Source organism: Vicugna pacos, chromosome 1, assembly GCF_048564905.1.
Source record: "Vicugna pacos chromosome 1, VicPac4, whole genome shotgun sequence".
Lineage (NCBI taxonomy): Eukaryota > Metazoa > Chordata > Mammalia > Artiodactyla > Camelidae > Vicugna > Vicugna pacos.
This window is the reverse complement of record NC_132987.1, coordinates 112,706,199-112,727,434: the sequence shown is the minus strand read 5'-3', so window position 1 is coordinate 112,727,434 and position 21,236 is coordinate 112,706,199. Positions and strand designations below refer to the sequence as shown.

The following is a 21,236-nucleotide window of genomic DNA, read 5'->3' as shown; positions in this document are numbered from 1 at the left end:
ACCGGACCATAATTACGGTGGTTATTGTTTTCTAATTGTTTTATCTGCATTCGTTTTTCTCTCCCCAATCCAATGGGACTGAATTTTACTCATTGAGGACAGAGTTCATGACTCCACTTTCCAGCACAATTGGACTCAATAAATACCTGGCTGAAAGAGAAAGAAAAGTACCATATGATATCACTTTTATAGGGGATCTTAGAAAAAGACAAATGAACTTATTTACAAAACAGAAACAGACTCACAGACATAGAGAAAAAATTTATGGTTACCAGGGGGCAAAGGGGGTAGGAAGGGATAAATTGAAAGTTTGAAGTTTGCAGATATTAACTACTACATGTAAAACAGATATACTTTATAGCACAGGGAACTATGTTCAATATCTCGTAGTAACCTATAATGACAAAGAATCTGAAAACAAATATATGTATGTATGTGTATGACTGAAACATTATGCTGTACACCAGAAATTGACACAACATTGCAAACTGGCTGTATTTCAATTAAAAAAATGCAAAAAAAAATTAAATATCTGGCTGACACTCTTCTCATCCCCCTTCAGTCCCTACTCTCATCTATTTCTCTCTGTGAATGAATGACTGTTGGTGTTTAAGTACTGAGGTCTCATCCACCTTCTTGTGAGCTGGGATGTTTAGAATCATCCGTTTGGGGCTTCCCATCTCAGATGTATTAACACTGTAATGCGTGTATCAGCAACAGCCTGCCAGACTGTTGAAGGAACAGACACGGAGCTTCCACTCTTGTTTCTCTTTGTGTAGGTAGAGGAGACATTTCCTTGGGGGAGACTTGACAACTTAAGAGGGTGGAGACTGGGACTTGGAAGATGTTGAGGAGATTCCAGTTCTGAGTTGGACTTGGTGACCTCTAAGATCCTTTCTGTATCTTCAGGTTTTGTGATAAGTGGCAGGGTGGGGCAGGGTGGGGCATGGTGGGGGTCGGTGGCTGACTGGATGATTTCAGTCCCATCCCTTCCCTCTGGGAGTGTCAACACCTGGCCAGGAGTAGGTGGGAGAGTCAGCTCTGAGGTACATCAGGGTGAAGGGGGAACTGGCGAAAGTGCCTCCTTGTTTCCCCTTGGACCTTCATGCTCTTTGAATGTCTTACTCATCTTTGTCTTGATCTTAGTAGATACTCAGTGTTTGTTGTTTGAATAATAAATTGTCTGTAGCTTAAATTCCCTCTGCTGGGAGTCTTTAAGACCCTTTATTTTTAGAACTTTCCACTGCGCTTTATAAGTATGGCACAAACTTTCTGCAAAGTTGAGAGGCGGGAAACCTTCCCGAAGAGTCTAATGACCTGGGTTTCCCCCGACCCTCCCTCTCCCCAACCTTGCTTTCTAGAAAATGCCTGTGTCAGCATGAATACGTTCCAGTGGGTGTGAGGAGTTTCAGTTCAAGGTGAGGCCAGGAAGCCTAGGCTGCTGGGTTAATAGGCAGGAAGTGTGAGGAATCTGGGGGGACCTTATGGGTGTGTGGAGCTAGAGGCAGCTGCTGTCGGGGTGACTGTATCTGAGCAGGAGTGTGTCAGATGGATCCTCTGTGCCGGAGCCTGCTTCTCAGGAGTCTAGTCCTGAGTGGGTGACCTGGAGAGCTTTGGAAGTTCTTGGAAGTTTGACAGAAAGTTAGGCTCAAGAAACACCGAGACCACAAGCTTTTGGGACTCTCACAGAGATACTGTGAAGGTCAAGTACATGATGAGCTACATGACCCCAAACTCGCTGGAAGGATTCCCTTGTATGGAGCTCGAGGTCTGTGTGAGAGTTGGGAAGTTATCATATCGTCTTAGAAGGAAGGGGAGTCATGGGACATTCCCGGGGGACCTCCTCTCCAGGTGATGTGCCTGGATTTCTCTATTCAGATTGACCTAAAAGGTTTAGAAGGTCATTAATTTGCCAATTGAACTCAGTGTATACAGCCCGTGACCAGAGACAAAATAGCTGTATGTAAACTGGCCTAGGAGTTTCCAGAAGTTTCTGCTGTGCAGTGTGCATTCATCAGAGCCAGTTGAAACAGGTAATTGGGCCTTTGGCCTCATTTGGTTGCGCCGTCTGCTCTCCAGGCCTCCACCTGCTTCCCCTCTTTCCCCTCAGCCTGCAGCTGTGGGTCTGCAGAGCTGAGCCTGTTTGCTAACTCATCTACCCAGGCCCCGGGGTGCTGTGTGGGTATCACCTCTGCCAGCCAGGCCTTAAAGCTTGCGTAGCACGGGGGGAAGTGCCCAGGTGATGAGGTCAGGCGGACCAGGTTCTGAGTTACCAGGTGAGAAGGTCAGGTAGGCAGGATCCAGTGTTCCTAGGGGATGAGGTCAGGTTAAGCAGGTTCAAACTGATCAGGTGATGAGACCAGGCAGACCAGGTTCCCTGGGAGAGAGCTACTTAACATTTTGCCTCCTCAGTTTCTGTCTTCACGTGGAAGATGGGTGGTGATACGTGTCCCTGGTGTAGGGGTTAATAGCACAGCTCTGGCATCAAACTGCCTGGGTTTGAATTCTGGCCCCATCAACTACTAGCGGTGTGACTTCAGGCAGGTCACTTCATTCTGCCTCAGTTTGTTCATCTGTAAAATAGGCTTAAATAGCGTGTGTCTTGCCAGAATGTTATGATAAAAGCCTAGTAGTGCAAGGTGGACACCAAATGCCATGTAAGTTTTGGCTCTAATGAATGATCTGAAGGGGCATTACACAAATAAAATTAATATAAAACACTTGGGCAGAGTTTGGGCTCAGTACGCTTTACCTCATTTGCTGGTTAACCTTGGCAGAGAGTAAACTCTGATTATATTTCCTGACTTCCCATTGGATCTCCCATTTTCTTGTTTCAAAGCTCTCAGGATCAAAATCATCATCAGCAACTGAAGGAAAATCTTGGTGTTCGTTGCCACCTAGCAAGGGAAGAGCACTGAGCTTCTGAGTTAGACAGGATGGACTTCAGGGTCCTGGTTCTGGTATTGGCTAGCCATGGAATTTGACCCTGAGTCTTAGTGTTTTTTCATCTGAGCAATGGGAATTAGGATGCCGGGAGGGGAAGCCTGGCATGTATTATTATCTCCACTTTATTAATGAGCACACAGGTTCAGAGATTTGCCCACAGTCACGCAGTTAGTCTAGAAGCTCTTCACGTTGTCCAGGATTGTCATGGAGTTTTTCATGCCATTGCTCTGAAATGATGGTCTTTTTTTCCTTCATTTTCAAAGTCCAGACATCCTCCTTAAAAGAGTCTTAATTGAGTGGTTCATATGACTTGTCCTCAGTTGAGAAGAATTTTCTGTTGCTTATAGAAATCCATTGTGTTCCTGTAGATCTCTCTTAATTGCACTATCTGGGATTTTTTCTGCAAAAGCATATAACTATTCAGTTCATTAAGCTATATTTAACAAAAATTGCATCTAATAAAGTTTCAGGGCACCCTTTTTATGTCTTGGTGCTATATCTCTGTTGTTTGATAACATTTGTAGAGAGGAATTAAATATAACTTAGATTGTTTTATTTGATTTACTTCCCTTTGTAGGTACCTTTTGTAAGGTGTGAAAAGTTGCAAAGAGAAATCTCATTTTGCAGAGGAATTACTGCTGTTTAAAAACATGGTATTGGGTGCTGGGACAAAGCTGTTTAAAGCCTTGAATGATGATGGTCCATTGAGAATGATTGAGAATGTGCTAAGATTTGTTTTACAGGTGGATGGTGAATTATAGCAGTTGCTCCTTAATTTAAACAATGGATTTTGTGGTTGTAGCTTAAAAATGTGTCACATTAATATACTGGGTAGTATTAATTTCTAGGATAGGGAAGCAAAATCTTAATTTGTTATTTAAGTTGTTTGAAGTGAAAGAAACGTTCTAGTTATCACTATTTTCAACTCGTGATATGTTATTTCCAGTCATCCCATTTGTATAAAACTATTTGCAAAGGACTACTTTGGTTGAAAAAAATGGGCTTTTCAGATGTTGCCAAACACTTGTGCTAGAAGCATCCTTTTAGAGGACTGGTGGTCCAGTTCACTCACTGCCGATGGGGAGCCTGAGGCTCAGTAACCATGGCTTCTCTAGAACATAAACAAGTATGTTTAATAATTTCATAGTAGGGATATGTTTAATAATTTCTTAACATTTGGAGTTCTTGCTCACCTTTACTTCTTAGAGACTCAATTGTGAATGTGTGTTTCACATCACATTTGTGATGTGAAAACCAAGGCTCAGAGAGGTTAAGTAATTTGCTCAAGGTAACACAGCTAGTGAGTGCTGAAACCTTATGTTTTCTGGAATTCTAGAATATGATCTTTAAGAAAAATCCCAGAAACCTTTTTATTTTTGGTAATCTAAACTAAGACATCCAGCTTGATATTTTGTCAACTTTCTGTTATTTCTGATTATCTGACCGTAAAATAGAAAGTCTAGTTCGTACAGGGAACTATATTCAACATCTTATAGTACCTATATGAAAAAGAATATAAAAATGAATATATGTATGTATATGCGTGACTGAGACATTATGCTGTATACCAGAAATTGACACATTGTAAACTGACTAAACTTAAATAATTTAATAAAAATTACATAAGGAGAAAAAAAAGAAAGTCATCCTCATTAAGAATTTTAGGAGGAGGGTTTCTTTTTAGAGAAAGTGGCAGAGTTGAGGTAATTAAGAGTAAATCTAGCAATCTATCCCTTCTTAAGAAGTTCAGGAAAAAGCAAGCATAAAGCCACTCGATGTGTGAGCTCACGCACTTAGGGAAGGAGAGAAATTGAGCATGGATCGTTTATTAAGCACCTGCTCTGTGGCAAGCTGTGTTCTTTCACTCATGCTGTGTATAAACCCCTGACATTAGTAAGGCATGGGTCCTTTCCAGGATTTACTGTCTCATTATGAAGCAGGTGTTCCTTCACCTGTGGAAAAGGCGGCAGAAGCCTGGAGAGTTTTTAATTGGTCCAGTGTGGGGAGTTGGTGGGCGGAGCCAGTCTTGAATTCAGCTTCTGATGCCAAGAGCAGGGTTCTTTCTCCTGCCCCACAGCTTATGTTACACAATGTTTCTTTATGTTTATATGCCATATAAATCTCCAGTCGGACGGCTGGGAAGTGCTTTTGGCTGGCTTTGTTGCTTCAGCTGTCTAGAAGGAATGGCTTTCATAAACATGGAGAGCGAACTGGATTTTCACTTTGGGATAATTCATATTACAGAAGTGGGAAAGGTCATTACCACGGGAATTCCATTAATCCCTGAAGCAGTGGGTCCTAAATGAGTTGGCCTGCCCTAGGATGGTCACATTTTTTTCGCTGTTGGTATTAAATACCACAGACACTTTTTTCAAAGAAAAGTTTAATGAATGTAAATTTAAACTCAAAAGAAGGGAAAAATAAAACGTAACCCATAAACTCGTCATTCTTAAACAGCTATTGCTCGTGTTTCTGTTTTTCTAAAAAATTTTTGTGGTATTATACATAGCATAAAATTGACCATTTACCCATTTTCAAGCGTCCAGTTCAGTGACATTAAGCACATTCGCATTGCTGTACAGCTGTCACCAATATCCATCTCCAGAACTTTTTCATCTTCCCAAGCTGAACTTCCGTATCCATTAAACAGCCACTCCCCCTTTCTCCCTTCCCCTAATCCCTGACAACTATTATTTTATTTTGTTTATGAGTTTGACTATTCTAGATACTTCATAAAAGTAGAATCATACACTGTACTGGTCCTTTTGTGACGGGCTAATTTCGCTTAGCATCATGCCCTCAAGTTTCGTCTGTGTTGTAGCAGGTGATAATTTCCTTCCTTGCTGAGGCTGAGTAATATTCCATTGTATGCGTATGCTACACTTTGTTTATCTCTTCATCTGCTGATGGACACTTTCATTGTTTCCCTGTCTTGGCTGTTGTGAATAATGCTGGTATAAACTTGGGTGTACAAATATCTATCCGAGTCCCTACTTGCTGTTCTTTTGAGTGTGTACCCGGGAGTGAATTACTGGATCATTCATGATAGTTCTGTGTTTAAGTTTTGGAGGAACTGCCACACCATTTTCCACAGTGGCTGCACCAGTGTACGTGCCCACCAGCAACGCACAAGGGTTCTGATTTCTCCCCATCCTTGCCATTACACCCTATTTTCTGTATTTTGATAATGGCCATCCTAATGGGTGTGAAGTGATACCTCATTGTAGTTTTGATGTGCGTTTCCCTAGTGACTAGTGATGTTGAGCATCTTTTCATGTGCTTGTTGTTCATGTTCTACAATATTATTGTTATTATTTAACCATGTTATTGTTAGTATTTTCCTTCTGGTGTTTACCTTGGCGTCTGTTTTTCTTTTTTCTTTCCTGAATGTAATCATGGTGAACACAAAATTATGTTCAGAATATTCTATATTTTCCACCAACTATCTTCATCAACAGGTTTCGTGTGGCAGCAATGTGCGAAGGTATATCTCAAACCTACCCAATTGGTGCTATTTTTAGTGGTAATTTTCGCCACTGCAAATTCTTCTCCTTAGGAAACGCAAGAACACTGGGATGTTAGCAGCCATCTGTTGGTAATATCGCAGGGCCAGGCACACTGTGTATTTCAAATAGAAGGCTCTGGGGTTTATTATGAAGTGAAAGGAGTCTTAGGACCAGTTATAACTTTTCTGATGCCTGGAGGTTTGGAGCCTGTGCATGATATGTATGATACGTACATATCATACATATGGACCCTCAATGAATGGGTTAATTGCATTGCTTTGATTCCTAAACAGAAAATAGTGTTTGTGGGATGAGCAGACCTTTCTCTCCCATGGTGGTGTTCTAAACTTCCTTTTGTCTTTTATTTGGAATCTGGAGTGTTTTTCATAGAAACAATGACTTTCCCAGGCTTTCCCTGAGGACCATAGAACCCACATGTCTATTCACTGGAGCTGGCAAGGCATGCTGGGAAGATCAGACTGATGGAGTTTGCACTTGGCTTTGTCCCATGCCTATGACTGCCCGTCCCGCTGAGCCCAAGTTTCCTAGTCCATACCATGGAAATAGGACCTGCCAGCATGCGTTGTTGTTCAGAAAAAGAAGTGAACTGATTAATGAGGGTATTAGCTTCCTAAGCCACAAATTTGATCGCTTAAAATAGTGCTAATTTCCTTCCAGTTCTGGAAGCCAGAAGTCCAAAATCAGTCTCACTGGCTCAAAATCAAGATTGTTGGCAGGGGCACACTTCCTCCAAGACTCCAGGGGAGAATCTGTACTCTACCTCTTCCAGCTTCGGGTGGCTGCCTGCGTTCCTTGGCTTGTGGCCGCATCACTCCCGTCTGCCTCTGTGTGCCTTCTCCTCTTATATCTTTGAAATCTCCCTCTGCTTCCATTTTATTAGGATACTGGTGATTGCATTTTGATTAAGATCCTTAACTTATATCTTTTCCCATGTAAAGTAGTATTCACAGGTTTTGGGAATTAGGGTTTGGGAACATCTTGGGGGGACCTTTTTTAGCCTTCCATAATGAGGATAAATAGTAAGAGTATTCTCCACCAGAGGCTGTATGTGATTGTGATTGTCTTAGCTCCTTACATAGGTCACCTGCGATCACGTGGTGGAGCAGGGAAGAGTTATGGCCTTAACCCTTTCACTGTGAGTATCTGGGTGCCTGGCACGGTGCCTAGCAGAAGACAGGAGCCCAGTACATACCAATTTTTTATGTTTCTAAGAATTTTCTGCTACACTGCCCTGACTTTCATTCAGTTTTATTTTAATGTCCTTTTGTCTATTTCTTTTTCTCCTTCTCCTTCATCTCCTCCTCCTCCCCTTCCTCTCCCCCTCCACCCCCCTCTTCTTCTTAATTCTGGATGAGCTTAGTTGTGTAGGCACCAAGAGCATACTGAGTTTTGCACGGCTGGGACTTGGGATCAGGAGGTGAGAGGACAGGGTGCCACATATTGTGGGTTAATCACACGAGGGTGGTTTCTTCCCTTTGGGAGCCCATGGGAATGGTTCCCATGGAGCCAGTGAAGACCCCTTGTGAGACACAAACCCCTGTCATTCCCAACATTTCTGAGTATGCTTTCACTGCCCAAGGGATCTTACGTTGGACCATGATCATGACTGGGAGCCCTGCATTCTTTTCTGTTAATCACTTGCTCCATGGAAATCCTGACCAGCTCCAGTTTCGTCCTGTGGGAATGGGTGTTGCTGTCACTGTGTGCCTGAAAGTATGTGGTGGTGGACAGCTGATAGCCTGTGAAGCTGCTGATTTCACACTGCCCTCTCTGATTCTAAAAGAGGTTCCTTAGGTTAATTCAACAAGCATGTGTTTATCGGATACCAGACTCTGAAGGGCTTGTAGGACAGACGGCCTAAGCTTAGTGGGTAGAGGTGGAATAAGGTATTGACTTAAAGTTACGGCAGTGGGCGCCAAGCTTGAAGGGACATCAGAACTTGCTTTAACAAGAAGTCTTGTTACTTTCCCTCCAAGAAGGGGGTGGCAGCAACTTGTACAGCCATGACCAAGATTAAGGCTCGAGACCTTTGCATCAAGAAGAGGGAGCTGCTGAAACCCTTGGAGGACCTGAATGTGGAGCTGTCCCAGCTGCGCGACACTAAAGTGATAGGCGGTGTGGCTTCTGAGCTCTCCAAGATCCAAGTTGTTCACAAATCCATTGCCTGTGTTCTCACCGTTATTAACCAGATTCAGAAAGAGAACCTCAGAAAGTTCTATGAAGACAAGAAGTACAAGCCCCTGGATCTGCAGCCCCGGGAAACGCGCGCCACGCGCTGCCAGCTCAGCAAGCAGCAAGAGAACCTGAAGACCCAAGACTGAGAAGCAGCAGTGGAAGGAGCAGCTGGACCCACCGCCGCGGTCTGCGGTCAAGGCCTGAGCATCCAGGCGCCAATAAAACAGACTGGCTGGGGGTGGGGTGGGGTGGGGTGGGGGAGGTGGGAGGAAGCCTGTTAAAGCCCAGAGTTTCTGATTTAGCAGGTTTGCGGTGGAGGGCAAGGATTTTGATGTTGGTGCTGCTGGTCCAGAGACCACACTTTGAGAAGCGCTGTACCCGGGGCCTGGAGGACAGAGTATGTAACCCGATCTAGAGGTCAGAAGGGCTTCACAGAGGTGGGGAGTGGTTCCAGCTGGCCTCGGAAGGATGGGTCGGATTTTCCTAGACGGGCAAAAGAAGATGGGGGCGTTTCAGGGAAATGAGGTGTGTCTGGTGGGGCGGGGGTTGGTGGTGGGTTGTGATTTTGGAGGGCTGGCCTGTAAGTGGAGAGTGAAGAAAGGGGCAAAGGTGGAGAATAAACTCTCCTGTGCTTGTGGAGCCAGCGTCCACCCCTTGGAGGGTCTTTTGGTCTCGGGTTTCTGTAAAAGTGCCATCATGTCTACGGAAATCTCAGGGTGCCCTTTGGCCAAGAGTTGCCAAGCCAGGTGAGGCTGTTCCACCCACTTCTGTGTCGGAATCTCGAAATGGGTTTGGAAGCTGCTGTACGTGTGTGATAGGAGTAAAGAGGGTTGGAAGCAAGAAGTAATGTGGCTGCGTCTCGCTTTCCATCTCTCCAAACTTAGAACACAGGCTTTCCGCTGGAACAAAGTCGGCTTTGTCCCGGGGTCCCACTGGCTTCGGGCGCCAGGAGGACTGCTTTTTGCGGAGAGAGGGCAGCTCAGCCACACGGGCAGGGACCACACCCAGACCTATGGGCGCAGGCTCTGCAGTTCAAATCCTGGAGGATTTTAGGACTGTGGTTGGATCAAGATTGAAATCAAAGTGAATTTTTTACTTTCTTTCCACCTTGTAGCTTAACATTTTTAGCAGCCGTATTCCTGACCCTGAGCATGGGTGGCTCACCTTTAGACTCCTAGAAACAGGAACCTAGAATTTGCATTCTCTCGTTCAACCAGTTTGGTTGGATAATTGCCTTTTCAGTTGAAAACAGTTTTTACTTTTAGTCCTGGGTTTGCGTTACGTTTGGGGGCAAACATCTTTGATTTTACAGTCAGTGAATCTATTCTTAATTTCAAGTCTTAGATTATGAGGTGGAGGGAATTTGGGATAAGGTGGGGGAGCGGTCAGAGCAGAAGTACAAGGGGATTTTTTTCTCCCCAGTAATGCCCCTTTGTTGCAATCCTTTAGAGAAATGTGCTGGAACATTGGTTTTGCAAGTAAATTTGGTTTGATGTAAAGACAGCAAGTGACGGGAGTGATTCCTATATGAGAGACTTCTTTAAAACAAATTCAGTTTCAGTTTTTTGACAAGGGTGTGTTCTAGTTTCCAAGGAGCTTATTTTGACAGTCTTGATTCCTTTGCTAAAGAACACGGAAGAATGACTAGTACTGAGAGGGAGAGAGTTTGGGTTATCGACCCTCTTGGTGGCTACACTGTAGTGATTAAGGGTCTATATTGTGGTGATGGATGCTAACCAGACTTATTGTGGTGAGCATTTGCAATGTATACATATATTGAATTAATATGTTGTACACTTAACTAATATAATAATGTTATGTTCAATTAAATCTCAATTAAAAATGATTATGAATGTTTGCATTTTGCAAGATGGTAGCACTGAAACTCAAAAGGAATTTTGCTTAATGATGAACACAGGCATCTGAAATACTGAGAAAATTGACTAAGAGATTAATTCTCAGCTGCACGGTCTAGTGGGGGAAGAGCACAGAGCTCAGTTGCCTGAGTTTGAATACCAGCTCTAAGACCCTGAGAAGCCACTTGTCCAATGTTAAGTGACTTCTCAGGGTCTTAGTGTCCTCACCTGTAAAATGGGCATATTATATAGTTCATCTGTCTTACAGGGTCATTGTGAAGATTAAATGAGTTAATATCTGTGAGGAGCTTAAAACAGTGCCTGGTGCATGGTACATGTGTATGTATGGAACATATATGTGTGCATGTGTGTTAATGTTTATTAAAATAAATCACTTTCCACAGACTCACAGACATAGAGAACAAACTTATGATTACCAGAGGGAAAGGCAATGGGAAGGGATAAGTTGGGAGTTGGAGATTTGTAGATACTAACTACTGTATATAAAATAGATAAACAACAAGTTTATGCTGTACAGCACAGGGAACTATATTCAATATCTTATAGTAACCTATAATGAAAAGGGATATGAAAATGAAAAACAATCACTTTTTAGATAAGAATGATGTTGAAAAAAATGTTAAACTTTACTGACGTTTTAGCACAGAGCTATTAGCCCTCTTGAAACCCTACATAGTCTTTAATGTTCAATTTCTAGTTCTAGAATGTTCTCGTTTTCTCTATGTTTAGAGAAGATTATCTTAGACTTTGGAAAAGAGAAGAAGGCACTGGGGGTTTTCCTCAGAATTTAGTCCCTGACTGAAGTTAAATAGTTTGAGGGAAAAAAAGAGCAGGAAGAGTCTTCTAGAGGGTTGGTTCTGTGGTTTATGACTGTGGGTTGTAAGGCATTTGCTGGTTTATTTAGGGCTGTCTTGATAACATTTAAAAATTGCAGTAGATGTATATAAAATAAACAACTAGCTTATAATGTATAGCACAGGGAACTATATTCAATATCTTGTAATAACCTATAATGAAAAAGAATATGAAAATGAATATATATGTATATGTGTGACTGAAATATTATGCTGTACACCCGAATTTGACATAACATTGTAAACTGACTATATGTTAACAAAAAAAAGAAAGGAAAAAAATTGCAGTAGAATAAAAAATTTCAGTGCATCTCACCTGATAAAGGTAGGTGTCATGTAGGACATTGTTTGTGTTACATACTTGTGGGCTGGGTTTATCATTGGACCCTAGCTCACTGCCCTCCTTTGTATCCACCTGCCAGGATAGTGTCTCTTGTCTGCCTCTGCCAGTCAGTTCCAAATACCTATCAGTTTCACATGGGCTCTCGAATTAGATTTTCTAAAAAATATTTTCCCCCTTGCCCTAGCAACCAGATGTAAGCTTAGGGTTTTAATACTTTTGGAATTTTTTTTAATATTAAACTCTTCCTCATGGCACTTTGGTGCATTTTGAGGTTGCACATGATCAGTCCAGGGTCAGGGAGGCCTGATCCAAGAGTTTTAGGGATGTCATGCACAACTGAGAGAAGCATGCTTTGGGGTCATAACTCTTTGTTAGGATCAATCAAACAGTTTTATAGCTTCGACTCTGTGCCAGACATACGGTGCTTTATAAATATTACCTCATTTGATTTTTATAATAGTATTAACTAGATGATGACATCATCATCACCCCCATTTTACAGATAAGGAAAACTGAGGCCCCGAGGGCATGACTTGGCCAAGGCTGGGTGACTGGTAACTGACAGAGCTGGCATCTGAGTTCAGGCATTCTGGCTACAGAGACAGTGTTGACAATCACTCTGCTGCATTATAAAAGAAAACTTTTGCATTTTATTTAAAGCTAATAATTAAAAAAATTGAACTATAGTTGATTTACAGAGCTAATAATTTTGATTGAGGCTTTCTACTCATTGCTAAGTGGCATCAGAGTTCAAACCTTCAGTGCCATCCACCTGCTCAAGCCGGGGTCCTAAGCTTGGGTTCTTAGGGTTGCACTAACAAAGTCCCACAAACTGGGTGACTTCAAAGAACTCAGGTTTATTCTCTCACAGTTCTGGAGGCTAGAAATCCAAAATCAAGGTTTGGCAGGGCCTGGCTCCTTCTGAAGGCTCTGGGGGGTAATCTGTTTCCCCTTGCCTAGATTCAAGGTCGCTGACAATCCTTGGTCTTCCTTGGCTTGTTGGCTTGTCACTCCAGTCTTTGCCTCTGTCAGGACACCAGTCATATTGGAGTAGGGACCCACTCTGTTCCAGTGTATTCTCATCGTAACTGGTTACAGCTGCAATGACCAAATGTAAAATGTACACGTTTGCCAGATAAGGTCACTGTTATGGGCTGGACTGTTTATCTGCGTCCCCCACTTTCACATGTTGAAGCCTCAACCCTCAGTAGTACAGAATGTGACTGTATTTAGAGGTGGGACCTTTAAAGAGGTAATCAAATTAAAAATGAGGCCCTTAGAGTGGGCCCTAATCCAGTCTGACTGTTGTCTTTATGAGAAGAGGATATTTGGACATACACAGCGACATGCATGAACGTAGAGGGACCACATGAGGACACAGTGAGAAGGTGGCCGTCTCCCAGGCAAGGAGAGAGGTCTCAGGAGAATCCAGCCCTGCCGAAGCCTTCATGCCCAGACTTCCAGCCTCCAGAGCTGTGGGACAATAAATGCATGTTGTTGAAGCCACCGTCTGTGGTACTTGGCTATGACAGGCGTAGCTGACAAATACAGTCACACCCACAGGAAACGGGCTTAGGACTTCAGCATAACCTTTCTAGGGGACACAACTGAACCCATAGCGCCAGGGTTTGATTTCACCTTTCAGGTTAGGAGGGCCTTCAATGACTATCCTTACAGGACGCTGGTTCTGGTCTAGGGGTAAATGGAAGGGCAGCTTTTCACATCGTTCCAGCCTGGGTACTAATAAACATGCCTCCTGTGGCTTGGGGAGGCCCCTAGAGGCGGAGCTCAGCGGCTGACTCATCCTCCAAGTTTGTGGCTTTAAGAAGCACATGGTAACTTGCTGGTAGCAAGGGTTGTCATTTTAGGTAGTGCGCCGCCTAGAGAACAGCGCCGCCTTCACCACCAGGGAAGGGCCGCTGACTTCATCCCTTTTAGAGATGATCTTCCTCTGACAGCCCGGCCAAAGCACTGGGGGTGGGTCTGGCAAGCACTCCTCGCCCCTCCCCTCCTGCGGGCCTCCCCTCCTGCTGGCCCCGCCCCTCCTGCTGGCCCCTCCCCCCATATGGCCCCGCCCCTCCTCTTCCCCTACCTCTCTGGACTCTCAGGTCCTCCAGGGGAATGGGAGATGCACAGCTCCCCTGGGGAAAGGGATGAAGCATCGCTATGAGACGCCAGGTTATTTTTGCTTCCTTCCTGGGTGTGGGTGTTTGTGTTGACAGCGGCGGAGGAGGCGCGGTGACGGGCGCTGGAACACTTGGGTGCTGGTGGAGCGGGTGGGAGGTGGCGCCTGTGCCAGGCAGGTGACTTGGCGTTCACGTGGCCCCGGGGGCTTTGCAGGGCTCTGGGCGAACCGGATTTGTTCCTCTGTGCTGGGGACCCCATTAGGTCCTCCATGTCATATGTGGGGGCGCTGCTTGACCATGGAGTGGTGGCCCCTTAATGGTCCCTGCGGGGGACCCGCATCTCAGCAGGCAAACTTTGGTAGCAGTTCTGAGGAATCGTTGTTCGGGGTGCTTTCCATCCCCCCTAATCTCCATCAAATATCCCCTTGGTGTATTTAAACAAGAAAATCTTGGGGAAGACAGTGTGCTTGCTCCCACATCTCTGGGGTCCAGTCTCAACTCGGCGCTCACTCCGCTAGAAGTACGTGTATGCATTGTGTTGGAGGGGGCAGGGTGAGTTATTAGCAGTTAGCCCAGTTCGCTAACTGTTCTGTGATGTGTCATACCCCGAATGCCGGTGGTGTCCCCGTTGCCCTTCTATGGGGACAATCTGGAACTGTCCCGGTGGGGGCAGTTGGAAAAGCCCCCGTGGGATATTGAAACCCAGGCGCTTGTTTATCCAACCCAAGAAAAGATGCACAAGATTGCCAGTCTAGGGCTTTTCCCACATTCAGCCCTGTGTTAAGTTTCCTGGGCTTCAGTAACAAAGTCCTCCAAGCTGGGTGGCTTAAAAAGCTTACAGATTTATTCTCATAGTTCAGGAGGCTAGGAGTCTGAAATCAAGATGTTGGCAGAGTCCTCTCTTCTGAAGGCCCTAAGGAAGACTCCTTCCTTGTTTCTTCCTAGCTCCTGGTGGCTCTCAGCAATTCTAAGATTTCCTCTGCTTGCAGCTGCATGGTTCCAGACTCTGCCTCCTTTTTCACATGCCCTTTCTTTGGGTCTGTCTCTGTCCCCAAATTTCCCTCTGCTTGTAAAGATATGAGCCATTGGAATAGGGCCCACCGTAATCCAGTGTGACCTTATCTTAATTCAATCATCCACAAAACCCCAATTTCCAAATAAAGTCACATTCCCAGGTTACTGGGCTTAGGACTTCAGCATATCTGGGGGGCCTGTTTGACGGACACAGTTGGGCCTACAACACCCCCCGCCATGCTATTGCGTTGTCACTCTAAAATGCCTTCCTGTAGTATGATTAATGTTACAGGCACTGCTGCCGGCATCAATTTTATTATTGTCTTTCTGTTTCTTTCCCTCTTACTTGAGCTCAGAGTCATTCTTTTTATTAAGTGTTCCCTTCTGCCCTCCCCTGATAAATCTTTTTAGTCATTATTTGCTTTGTCAGCCTCTGATGACAGCACACTTCTATCTGGACATTTCTGTGCCTTTCCAGGGAGGTGCACACTCTCCTCCAATCCTGCAGAGCACTCACCATGGAGACAAACAGATATTTGCCTGTGATCTGATTCCTGTCTCTCTGTCTCACTAAACTGCAAACCCCAACAAGACGGGGGATCATGACTTTAGCTCATAATTGATTGTGCCCTTGGTACCTAGCCCGAGGCTGAGCATATAGCTAGTGTTTTTAAATATTAGTCAAATGAAAAAGAAAACTTGCTTTTCTATTAATTATGGTTAGGGAGAAGTGTGAAGTAATTTTAAAGAGATACACGTGCCTCCCTCCAAAATTAAAAATAGAATTACCATATGACCCAGCAATTCCACTTCTGATATATATCCAAAGTATTGAAAGCAGGGACTTGAAGAGGTATTTGTACACCCATGTTCATTGCAGCATCATTCACAATGGCCAAAAAAGTAGAAGCAACTCAAGTTACCATTGATGGATGAATGGATAAATGAAATGTGGCATATATATGCAATGGAATATTATTTAACTTTAAAAAAAGGAAGAAAATTCTGACACATGGATGAACCTTGAGGACATTACATTAAGTGAGATAATTCAGTCATAAAAAGAGGAATTCTGTATGATCCCACTTATATGTGGTACCCAGAATACTCACATTCACAGACACAGAAAATTGAGTGGTGGTGGCCAGGGGCTACGAGGAGAGGAGAATGGGGAGCTCTTGTTTAACGGGGACAGAGTTTCAGTTTTATAAGAAGGAAAGAGTTCTGGAGATGGATGGGGTGATGGTTGCACAGCAATGTGAATGTACTTAATACTTCTGAGCTCTGCACTTAAAATTGGTTAAGATGATAAATGTTATATTCTGTGTAGTTCCACCCTCCTCCCCAAGACCAAGTGATATGGAAGGATGCAAAAAAAAAAAAACAAAACCAAAAAAACCCCCCAAACGAAAAACCAAACCCACATTTCTGTGCATGTGCTATGTGTGTGAAAGAGAGTGAGTGGGTTTGGAGAGTGTTACAGAGGAAAGGAGGGGAGAAGTGAAAGGGGAGGCAGCCTGGGGAGGGGAGACGGGAAAGCATCTGAGTGGTTACCAGTGCCTAGGGCAGTAATCTGAGCTCTGTCTCCAGCTAGCTGTGGAATCTTGAACAAATCAGTCGTTGCCTGTTGTGGGCATCAGCTTTGGAAGGGAGCGGGGATAGTAACCTGGGAAGATCTTTCCAGCTCAAAAGACTTCAGAGGTTTTGAGCATCTGACCAGGTAACGCTGATCCACTGATTTTTTTTTTCCTCCACGGTTCTCTGCAGTGTCTGTCCTCAGTGGGGACTCTCCCAATCCTGCTGGCTCCAGAGGGTCCCAGTTTGCAGGAATTATCTTCCAGTCAAGAATTCCCAGTCTTTTTAATGGCACCCATTAATTTGGTTTAAGAAGAACACATGTAATTTTTTTTTTCTCAACCTCTCTGCTTCTATCCAGTTGCCAGGTCTCCTAGTTTTAAAATTTCCTTGGCCCCTTATCTTTCTTTTAACATTTATACTTGGTCTTCTTGTCTTCTAATTATTCATGCTACTCATAGTAAATTGTGTGTATAGCTAAGCTTTTTTGCATGACTTAGATCATCAAATCCTTATGTCAACACTGAGGTAGATTCATGATCTCTGTTTTATGGACAAGGAAACTGAGTGGTTAAGTAGCTTGCTTGGCCTTAAGGTCACCCAGCTAGTCAGTGGTCTAGTTGTGTTTGAACATGGTTTGTTCTGAGCTGTGTATGCACTGTGGATACTGCTCTAGGCGAATGCAGTCCTTCTGTGTCCTAGGTCCCTTTATGGTAGGGACAATATGTTTTTTATTTTTGGTACTTCTGAGATCTCCAGTACAGGCCTGTCAGGGACTAATACAATTTTTTCGAAGGTACTCGCTTGTTTGAGTGATGGTTCCTGTCTCTCTGTGTCAGGGAAGGCATATCTCTAGTGCTGAGCAGACACAGTAGTCAAGTTCTTAGCTTTTGGGGAGAAGAATTAGTTCCTCTACAAGTTTCCTTTATGGACTAAAGGGCAGTTATTAGCAAGTGTGATGTCCTGTGAAAAATGCAGGCTAATTTAACATCTGAAAGGATGACTCCGGAGCTGAGCCTAGGAAAGCCCAATGGGGCTCCTGCGTTTCCCCTCCGCTGCAGAACCTCCCAGCAGCCTTTTTCCGCACCCGGAGACCCACACATGCAGAACTAGCCTTAGGTCCATTGCTTTGAGCTAACAGGGAAGTAGGAGGTTTCCCATCTCTGGAAGCTTACGTGTTGCAGTCTTCTCAAAACTAGCAGAGAGAGGCTCTCGATCCTAGCTGTACGTATTACTTCCATTTCTTAAGCCAGCATTTGGGAGCTTGGAGGGATGGGGTTTGCTCTCAGGGTGGCCTCCAGTAGGGAACTCGTGTCATCAGAGCCACCTTCTTTTTGATAAAGTGGTAACCCATCCCTGGAAAGTACAAGGAGAGTGAGTTACCCCAAAGGAGTGGATTCTTTGCTCTCCGCTGACATATCCACTCTTCTGGATGTGCCTTTGCGTGTCCGTGAAGATTAAATCAAGCTGCTCCTTCGCCAGCAAGTGTGGCTAATCTCAGGCTGATCAGTTTCCCCATCAGGGCTGTTGTTCCTGTAGTTCTGGGTTGCCCCATAGTGCAATTGTAGGCAAGTGAGAACCTGTAACACCCCTAGCAAGTCAAGACAGACAGCAGATCAACCATCAGCGTGCTCATATGTTGCTTGGAAAGGGGTCACGCTTCCTTTGGAAGATTCAGGCTCTTGTTTGCTGTTGGATTGGGCACGGGTCGAGAGGAGAGATGGTGAATCTTTTATCCATTTGCAAGGGATACCGGGTAAGCCTTCGAGATCTGCTCTGGGAAAGTGGATGGGCTGATCCCAACTCTTCCATTGGAACACCTGCAGTATTTAGTGTACTGAGTCATTCTGAGAATTGTAGAGTTGGCAGGGGCCGTAGTTCGCCCTCCCATTTGATAGCTGAGAAGACATCAGCTCTCTAGCAATTTGGCAATAAGTTCTTCCGTGGAGTGGGCTGGAGTAAGGTCTCTCCAAAGTTGTGCGCCATCTTTGCTAGAATGTCCTGGTCTATACTGGTCATGTCCTCAGCTGTGAGGTGACTGAGATGGAAAAATGGCCTTCTAGAAACTCGAGGTGGGGGACAAAGAAGAGGCATGTACATGAGATTCAAATAATACAGAAAGGACTAAGCTAGAAGTTCTTACACAGAGAGACCCTTGAGTCACCCTTTCACATTGGTTTCATGCTCAGTGAATCTTGGTTTCTTGCGCAGAGTCTGGGTCCTTCCAGGGGGTGTGTGGAGTTGCTCATCCAGAGGGTGTATTCACACCACCCGCGCTCAGAGCAGATGGTGCAGACCGATGGGGTGAGGGCAGGCCCGTGTGGTGTGAACCCTGGGAACAGGGGCTGTCTCTCTGTGGGGTGGGGTGGGGCGGTGGGAGTTGGTCTGCCCCATCTTTGAAAGCTGAGTGGTAGACTGTGCCATGTAATCGATTTCATTGCTTCCCTCCCAGAATGCATTTGGTTAGGACCCGACTCTCGTACTCTGAGTGGACCACCGCTAGCAAAGCCTTTTGCGATGCTCATTTTGTCTTTTGAAGACTCACCTTGCAGGAGTTTGGTCCTGAGTTGTGAGCAGGTCTCCTGCCTTACAGGTGTGTTCATCGTTGTGGGTGGAACAGTGTACGGAGTGCCCTGTGGGGGCAGAAGGCCTGGTCAGTCCATTAACAGGGACCATTTTTGTGATTTGGGGTCATTCTCAGTGCCAGTTTTCTTGTCTATAAAACAGGTCGAGCACCCAGATGATCTCTAGCAATGAACGGTTGTGACTGTAAGATTCCTGGACTTTCCTCTCTGAGACCTTCCTTTTCTCTTCTACAATTTTCCCTGTCCCATTTTTCAGTCGTTTCTTGCCAAGGCAAATTCAGCATCCTAACTCAGCAAAGAGGTTCGAATGTGAGGATTCCTCGCTTGACTGATTGCCTTTCCTTAAACTTCCTTTGCTCTCCCTCAACAGGAGAGGCTCCTGGATAGAAAAATGGCAGGCAGCCAAAGTTGGAGATTTCTGCCACCTGGATTAGAAATCCTTGAATAATTAAGATCCGAGTGTTAAGAAACTTTGAAATGCGTTAGAGGGTGCACTCCAGGGTGAACCAGGAAACCAAAGACAGATGATGTGGGCAAAAACCATCTTAAGACACCTTCTTGAATTGAGCAGAAGCTCCTCTCACCTGATCCATTATCTCAGTGTCACAGTTTTCCTCTTTCCTCCAGATGGAATCCTATCCCTAATTCTGTCTTCTGCCCTAGTGCTCGGTGCTGCCCCGGATGGGTGGTGGTGGTGATGGTGGCAGAGGAAGAAATCAGTGCCTTTTTATTGCTTCCTGGCAGTGATAGTGGGTCCCGGAGTGTCTGTCTGGTATTTCTCCCTTTACTGTTCTCTTAAGACATGTCACCTGGTGGACTGGTTTGGTGACCTTATTAGAACCAGCACTATGGAGTCATTAATTCCACAGTTGCATTCCTTAACACTGGAAATTTCCCATGAGCTCTCAAAACGGCTAGGTGAAAGCTAGAAAATCTGGTGGAATGGGGAAGAGAGGGGAATAAAAACAGTGGTGGAAGCTGTGCCCACTCTTAGTGAGTCTTACTCCAGTTGAATTTGATCAGGTAGCTGATAACCAGGGCACACCTATCCAAACAAGTGGCTTTTTTTTCCTGGTTCAGACCACTTAATGGATTTTGTGGATTCCAGTGAGAATGCTCTTTGTGTTGATGGAAAAACAGGTTGTCTTAGTCCATTTGGACTACTCTGATGAAACACCAGAGACCAGGTGGCTTCGAAACAACAGAAATGTATTTCTTACAGTTCTGGAAGCTGGAAGTCCAAGTTTAGGGGCTGGCATGGTGTGGTGCTGGTGAGGGCCCTCTTCTGGGTTGGAGGCTGCCAGCGTCTTGCTGTGTTCTTTCCTGGTGGAAGGGCTGAGGGAGCTCTGTGGGGTCTCTCTTACAAGGGCACTAATCCCATTCATGAGAGCTCCGCCCTTGTGACCTAAGCACCTTCCCAAGACCTCACTTCTCAATACCATCATCTTAGGCATTAGGAGGATTTCAACGTATGAATTTTGAGGGGACAGAAACATTCAGACCATAGCGCAGGTAGAGATGGAAGACCAAAGGAAGGTCTGGGCTCGGGCGACTTTGGCTGGGTAAAGTCAGACCCGGGTTTCATTTCCATTCCTTCTAGCTACAGAGTCACCTCGAAAGTGATTTTCTGTTTCTGTTTGACTCTTTTCATCCTGATTGACCTGTGCTCGGCTGCCAGCAGATTGTATTAAAAAAGATCAGGGCCCTGCCGACCCCCAACAAGAAGTAGCCACCAATCCTTTTTTTAAAGTATAGTTGATGTATAATATTATATAAATTACAGGTGTGTGATATTCGCAGTTATCAAAGTTTATACTCCATTTAAAGTTATTAAAAACACTGGCTGTATTCCCTGTGTGCAATGTGTCCTTGTAGCTCATTTTATACCTAATAGTGTGTACCTCTTAACCCCCTACCCTTATCTTGCCCCTCCCCCTTCCCTTTCCCCACTGGTAACCACTAGTTTGTGTATCTGTGAGTCTGCTTCTTTTTTGTTATATTCACGAGTTTGTTGTATTTTTTAGGTATCACATATACGTGATATTATAGAGTATTTGTCTGTCTCTGTCTGACTCATGTCACTTAGCATAATGCCCTCCAAGGCCATCCATGTTGCTGCAAATGGCAAAATTTCATTTTTTATGGCTGAGTATTATTCTGCTCTCTCTCTCTACACACACACACACACACACACACACACACACACACACACAC

General features: G+C 44.6%; 1 protein-coding gene and 1 pseudogene across 6 annotated transcripts in view; both read left to right on the top strand.

Annotated features, from left to right (window-relative positions):
* TIAM1 (TIAM Rac1 associated GEF 1) overlaps nt 1–21,236 on the top strand; it is a 354,254-nt gene that overhangs the window by 27,256 nt on the left and 305,762 nt on the right. Inside the window, exon 1 of one of the 6 annotated variants that reach the window (XM_072968351.1) lies at nt 18,088–18,193. The exons of 3 other annotated variants lie outside the window; for them this stretch is intronic. The gene's annotated coding sequence lies outside the window, so the exon portion shown is untranslated. Of the gene's footprint in view, nt 1–18,087; nt 18,194–21,236 lie in introns of those variants that run through there. 2 more of the 6 variants (XM_072968323.1, XM_072968304.1) reach the window with 2 other exon arrangements.
* Nucleotides 8,477–8,794, top strand: LOC102545166 (large ribosomal subunit protein uL29 pseudogene; annotated as a pseudogene).